Raw genomic sequence first — 6083 nt, forward strand, 5'->3', positions numbered from 1 at the left:
GAACAGTGCAAACGCAATTAATGTAATCACAATAATACCCTAGAGACATGCTCACATACCAGACTAATCTAGATAATTCCCCATTGATTTCCTTCCTTGATGATTTTATATTCATATCAACTTGACAATTAAAACTGACCATCTCAAACATATACTGTAAAAAGCAAAACTGGCAAAAAGACATTTCTGGAAAAAAGTTAACAAACTTTTAAATATATTAACTGAATCTCACACTTAGGAAGTCAATTAAAGCCATAATTTCAAAAATGAGGAAATTTGCAATTATTTTTTCTATAAATGACTATATGTTGCAGGTGCTAAACTGATTTAAACTGGTACAAGATCTTTAGAACTATTTTAGTAATAGCAAGGTGAACTTACCGAAGGCAAAATTAGTTCTAGTTTTCCTTCTCTTAATTATATTTCTGACAGAAATCTTTGCATATCCTGCACAAAAGAAATATAAAACATGTTTGGAAAAGCACTGGTTACAATAACAGTCTATTGTGAGCCTAACACAAAACTAGTTGGTGAAATGTGCGCCATTCTCAGAGTATATTGCTACGCAAATATAAGAGCAAAATAGTTGCCAAAAATAATACTGACTTCATGTCACAGATATTTGACAGGGGAACAAAGTAGTTGCTTAAAAAAATAGATATGTTATTGTTATGTATATTCATCAAACAAATCTAATCTATTGTACTAAAGTTCAGACTAATAATTATCCTTAAGGGTATATATGATAGGGGAGGAATAAGGGGTGTGCTAGAGTGCAAAAACATGTACTCAGTCTTGACCTGGGTTCTATTTAGGTAATCTTCTATAAATCTATCTTTTTCTAGTATGATATTTTAATATACTGTAAATTAAAATGGAAAAGATGTACTCCCTTCTTTCTCTTTCTCCTTCCCACTATTTATAACATAAATGTGGGTGTGATAGTTGGAATACAAAGCTGTTTTGAGCTAACAGTGATTAGATAAATTTCTCAGGTTGACAAAATATAGAACACTGTTTGTTGCAGAAGATATAACGTCACTATGACAACACTAAACTGTCACCTCATGGCTTCTTTTAGAGACAAAATAGATTTTGTTTTATTTTATGTCATGCAAAAAATCTTTGGTGTTTCCTAAGATGTGAAGAATATGACAAAATCAGAGTTTATTCTAGAAATTTTCCTTGAGGACATTTATTTCTGATAGTAATGACCAAAGTACAAAATTTAATGAAATTGAATATGAACTCTTTACTATCATCACTATTACCACTAGAGATAGTCTCCATGAGAAACTACAGAAAAGGATGTAGATTTAATTATTTTCAGATTTATATTACCAATGCTATTTTGTTTGCAAAGACGTTGTCTAATAAAATAATCTTGTATGTTCATAAATTCTGATACATCCAAGATCCCAGGTAGAAACTGCTTCATAATTAATTATACAGGTACATGCATGCTACCAGGAGGTTTATAGTCTCACTGTTCATAAGTAAAGCAAAATTTATTTAAGAATAAAAAGTAAAAATAATTAAGAATGCTCAAAATACAAGGATTATAATTACAGTTTAGCTTTTTAATGAGTTGTTTACAGTCACAGTTTATTTAAATCACCTAACATTTTGCAATGTACCTCTGTATACATTTCATACAATTCCATACAATTCCAACTCTTGCTAATCCTCTCAGATATATGAGTGACTTACATGTGCTACAACGATGGTATATGTGGGCTCAAAAAGTTGGTTTTATGTCAGACAGATCTCATATTGAAAGGCCATTGTCTGGTAAGTAGAGCAAGTAGAATTTCCTAAAAATAAAGTTTATACTAATAAGCCAATGGATGGACCAGGCTTTTGTGTTTATGTGGTTAAAGCTTAAATAGTGTTCATCTTATTGTTTTCAATACCTTGTGTAAATGTCCATTCTTATACCTGCTCCAATTTCTCTTTCAAATCAAAGTCTTTGAAAAAAAAGTTTTATTTCTATGAGAATTTTATTCATGTTTTGATCATACAACAATTCCCAAATTCAGCCTCCTTCCTTAACCACTCAACTCCTCAAAATTTTTGATGTGTGGTCGTTTATTGGACTGTGGTCAACATTCTTATTGAAATGGACTGTCTCTCTTCTAGCAGCTATTATTTTGAATAGCTCTTCTGATGCAGATTAGGATTCATGTCCAATTCCTCTTTCTATGTTGGAATTTGTTTAACTTGTGCTTTCACTGATCTTCAGCAAGAGCTCTGAGTTCATATTGGCAACTATCATGCTATGCCTGTTTCTTTGTAATCATCAACGACCTCTGACTCTTAGATTCTTTCTGACTTCTCTTCTACAATGAGCACAGAGAGGCAGAAGTGTGCTATATATTATTCATTTTCTAATAAACGTTCTGCATTTTCCTATTATACATCCCTTAAACAGATGTGAACCTCTGTGTTAATCATCATCTATATCAAATATACGTTTCTTTGATGTGGATTCATTAGGTGCATTAATATAAGGGTATAAGGTAAATCATAAGGGGTTAATTTTGTACTATATCAGGCTAGCATATAATAGTGGTAAGTTCTTCCCTGAACTCTATTTCCTGCCTAGTTATAGGTTCTTGGCTCAGTAGGTGTCAGATATGGGTTCCGTCTTGTGGATTAGGACTTAAATGTTATCAGAATGTGGTTGCTTGTTCCTATGATGTCCGTTCCACTAATTTATCAATCAACAGGCATGTCTTCCCTGGTCAGACACCATTGTAGCTCACAGGGTTCATAGCCCGGTACAACAGGTGACAGTTTTACTCCTCTGGTAGCTTTCATATTCCCTTCCAATCTTTATGAATTTTAGTCTAAATCCTTGAATGAAATGTGTATATTTAGCTCCTATTGCGTTTGTACAAAACTGGCATTTGAATTATAATATGACATATATCTCCATCATCATTAAAATCCTAGCCGGCTGCCGGGGCGGGGGCGCGTGGTGGCTTTGGGGCTTGGTGGCAGACAGTGTGGCAGCAAGGGACCGACCTTGCACTTGACTATGCCCCTCAGCCAGCAATAAGCCTTCAGTATCCTCACATAATGCCGCTTCCTGAAGATACTAAGGGCTCGTACTTCCAGAGTGGGAGCAAGCGGAGCCTCGAGCCCTTCGTTGTTCCAGAGAGATTTGGAAATGGTGGCTTAGGTTTTGGAGGTAGCTCTTACTCCCAAGCCCCAGAGAAAGTGACACTTCTTGTGGACGGCATCCGTTTTGTGGTAAATTCTCAGATTTTCACTGCTCATCTGGATACTATGTTGGGAAGGATGTTTGGTCCAGGAAGAGAATACTACTTCACAAGGCCCAATGAAAAGGGGGAGTACGAGACTGCAGAAGGGATCAGTGCCACTGTGTTCCGCACAGTTCTGGATTATTACAAAACTGGTATCATCAACTGTCCAGATGGCATCTCTATCCCAGATCTCAGAGACACGTGTGACTATCTTTGTATTAACTTTGACTTCAACACTATCTGATGTCAAGATCTGAATGCTTTACTGCATGAGCTGTCCAACGTTGGTGCCTACAGGGTTTTTGACCACTACCTCGAGGAACTGATTCTGCCCTTCATGGTGGGCTGTGCCAAGAAAGGTGAGTGAGAGTGTCACATTGTCCTCTAACAGATGAGGACTCCATGGACTGTGATGAAGACCACCACCCCCCAACCCATGGAGGAAGAGTATTCCCAAATTCTTTACAGCTCCAAGCTCTAAAATTCTTCAAATATATCGAGAATCGAGATGTTGCTAAAACTGTGTTAAAGGAGCGAGGCCTGAAGAACATCCGCATTGGAATTGAAGGTTACCCTACCTGTAAAGAAAAGGTTAAGAGGAGACCTGGCGGGAGGTCTGAAGTTATCTACAATTACGTGCAGCGCCCTTTTATCCGGATGTCATGGGAAAAGGAGGAGGGAAAGAGTTGCCATGTGGATTTCCAGTGTGTTCACAGCAAATCCCTCACTAATATGGTGGCTGCTGGAGAGGATGTCTTGGAAGACCTGGAGATAATAATGCATCATCCACCTCAAGTGGACCAACTTGACCGCTTAAACGCCCCACTCTCTGAGATAGCTCCGAATGACTTTCAAGCTCAGAGACAAAGGCGTCTGCCCATTGCTGGAGCTCTTCTCTGGGTACCCTCAACACCCCTAACCAGGCCTCCCTGCCCTCCCGTGGTTTCTCACCGTTAGAAGATACTTCCTCTTGTCTCCTTCCTTTCTGAGTTATTAATGTGCCCTTTTCTGGGTCTGCCTCTGGCTGGGTGAAGAAGCTCTCTGGTAATTAGGCGATCAGCTTTACCAGCCCTGACAAACAAACATTTTGGGTCTGGTGCTCTTGGTTGAATCTTTGTATAACCGCAGGAGAGGAAGTGGACTGTTGCCTCATATGTGGCACAGGAGCCCCCTCTTTTACATCTGGTGGGTGGTTTTACATCAAACAAATTGCTTAATAGCAAAAGGACCAAATGTCAGAGGAGAACGTCTGTGCTGGGGAAGGTGTGCCCCCCTGAGGTGTGCTGGGGTGGGTGGAAGGTGAGGCCTGGGCACTGCAACCGGATGCCATCAGGACAAAATGTCTGAGGAATTCCCAAGAGCTCCAGCTCAGCTTTGCGCTTCACTAACATGGAGCAAACCTACCCGAGACAGGGTCTGCGACAAGGAGGAGCAGTGACCCAGCTGTGTGCTTGTGCAGCCTATGCTTCATTTCGAAGTGAAACTTGCAAATGAGGTGGCAGAATGGCTTCAGATCGGGCCAGTTGGACCCTCTCTTCTGATGGGAAGCCGCAGTGCCTGTCCCCAGGCAAAGCTCATTGCTGTGAGTGTGGTGGGAGACTGATACCTTGAAGATTTGCTTGTTACCCTCCTTCGAACTCCAGGGAGAAGGCATCTGTAGTGAGCTGGGCAGGTGCTGCCCCAGAGTTTTCACACCAGTATGCTCACTTTTTATTTTAAACAGGCCATTAGCTACTGGAACATGATAAGAAAGTAATACTGTGGTCATCCCCAAAAATCAGGTCCAGGCTTTGTTATTTTGTTTATCTGTTCACAATTACATGTGTGGTAGGTAAGTGGCTGTCCAGATCATTCCCCTGTCCCTTCATCTGACATTTCCATGGCTGTTTGCAGAGTCAAGAGCCAGACAGCAGTGTCTAGGATTATCTTACTTCCTGGTAGAAGTTGAGTCTGTCCTCCACCCTGGGCATTTTCCCATCATAGGGGGTGTGTAAGCTGTTTCCTTCACGATCCTTAGAGAACACATTTGGCTTCTTGAAGGCTGCTCCCATAAGACACTGTACAGCAGAACTACTTGATGGATACAATCAGGTTTTGGAAGCCCTCTCTCCAGTATTGAAGAACAAGAGTGTTCTCAAAACAGAGTTTTCAGTGCTTGTGGCATCACAGTGGGAGTTGGGTGAGATCTTCCTTGCTCAGAGAAGAACTAAAGGGTAACTAGGTGGTTGCAGTTTGTGTGGTGTGTTGACGAGGCAGCATCTAGAATATGAGCTGAGGTTACTTCTGTAACCAAGTTGCTTGGCTTGGTTAGAGGCCAGGTCTGGCTTTGACTTTGTTGGTGCTACATGCTTGCCTACCTGCAGCTGTCCAGCCCAGGCCGAGGGTCAGTGGTGCTTCCTGTTTCTCAGTGGTCACTGACATGATCACTATGTGATGTGTGTGGTGCTCCGGTGTGAGCACAGTCTTCTCTTTGTCTGTGGAGGTGGATCACTGGCTTTGGCCTTTTATGAACGAGGTCTTAACCCCGACACTCCAGCCCACAGAGTTTGAGTAGGAGGCAATCTAAAAGCTGCTCCAGTGACACTAGTGGCGGCGACTAAAGGAAAGGCTGGGGACATAGGGTCCTTGTAGAGAGGTAAGCTTTTTTGTACCTCAGCCCCACTCTTACCTGCATTTTGGTGTTATTGTAGTTTGGTGTCTTGCCTACTGTTTTCAGGGTTTGGACACTTTTTTCTCCTTTTTATTTTGGGAAGTGGGGAGTAAGGTGGGGTTAAAACAAGGGTTTTCTGTGTAGCCCTGGCTGTCCTGGAACCC

The 6083-nt window shown here is 41.0% G+C and overlaps 1 pseudogene; it reads left to right on the plus strand.

Annotated features, from left to right (window-relative positions):
- The first annotated feature begins 3030 nt into the window (after positions 1-3030).
- On the plus strand, positions 3031-4226 carry LOC114610235 (annotated as a pseudogene).
- Positions 4227-6083: the final 1857 nt, after the last annotated feature.

The sequence above is a fragment of the Grammomys surdaster genome, unplaced genomic scaffold, assembly GCF_004785775.1.
Source record: "Grammomys surdaster isolate TR1022 unplaced genomic scaffold, NIH_TR_1.0 126035, whole genome shotgun sequence".
Taxonomy (NCBI): Eukaryota; Metazoa; Chordata; class Mammalia; order Rodentia; family Muridae; genus Grammomys; species Grammomys surdaster.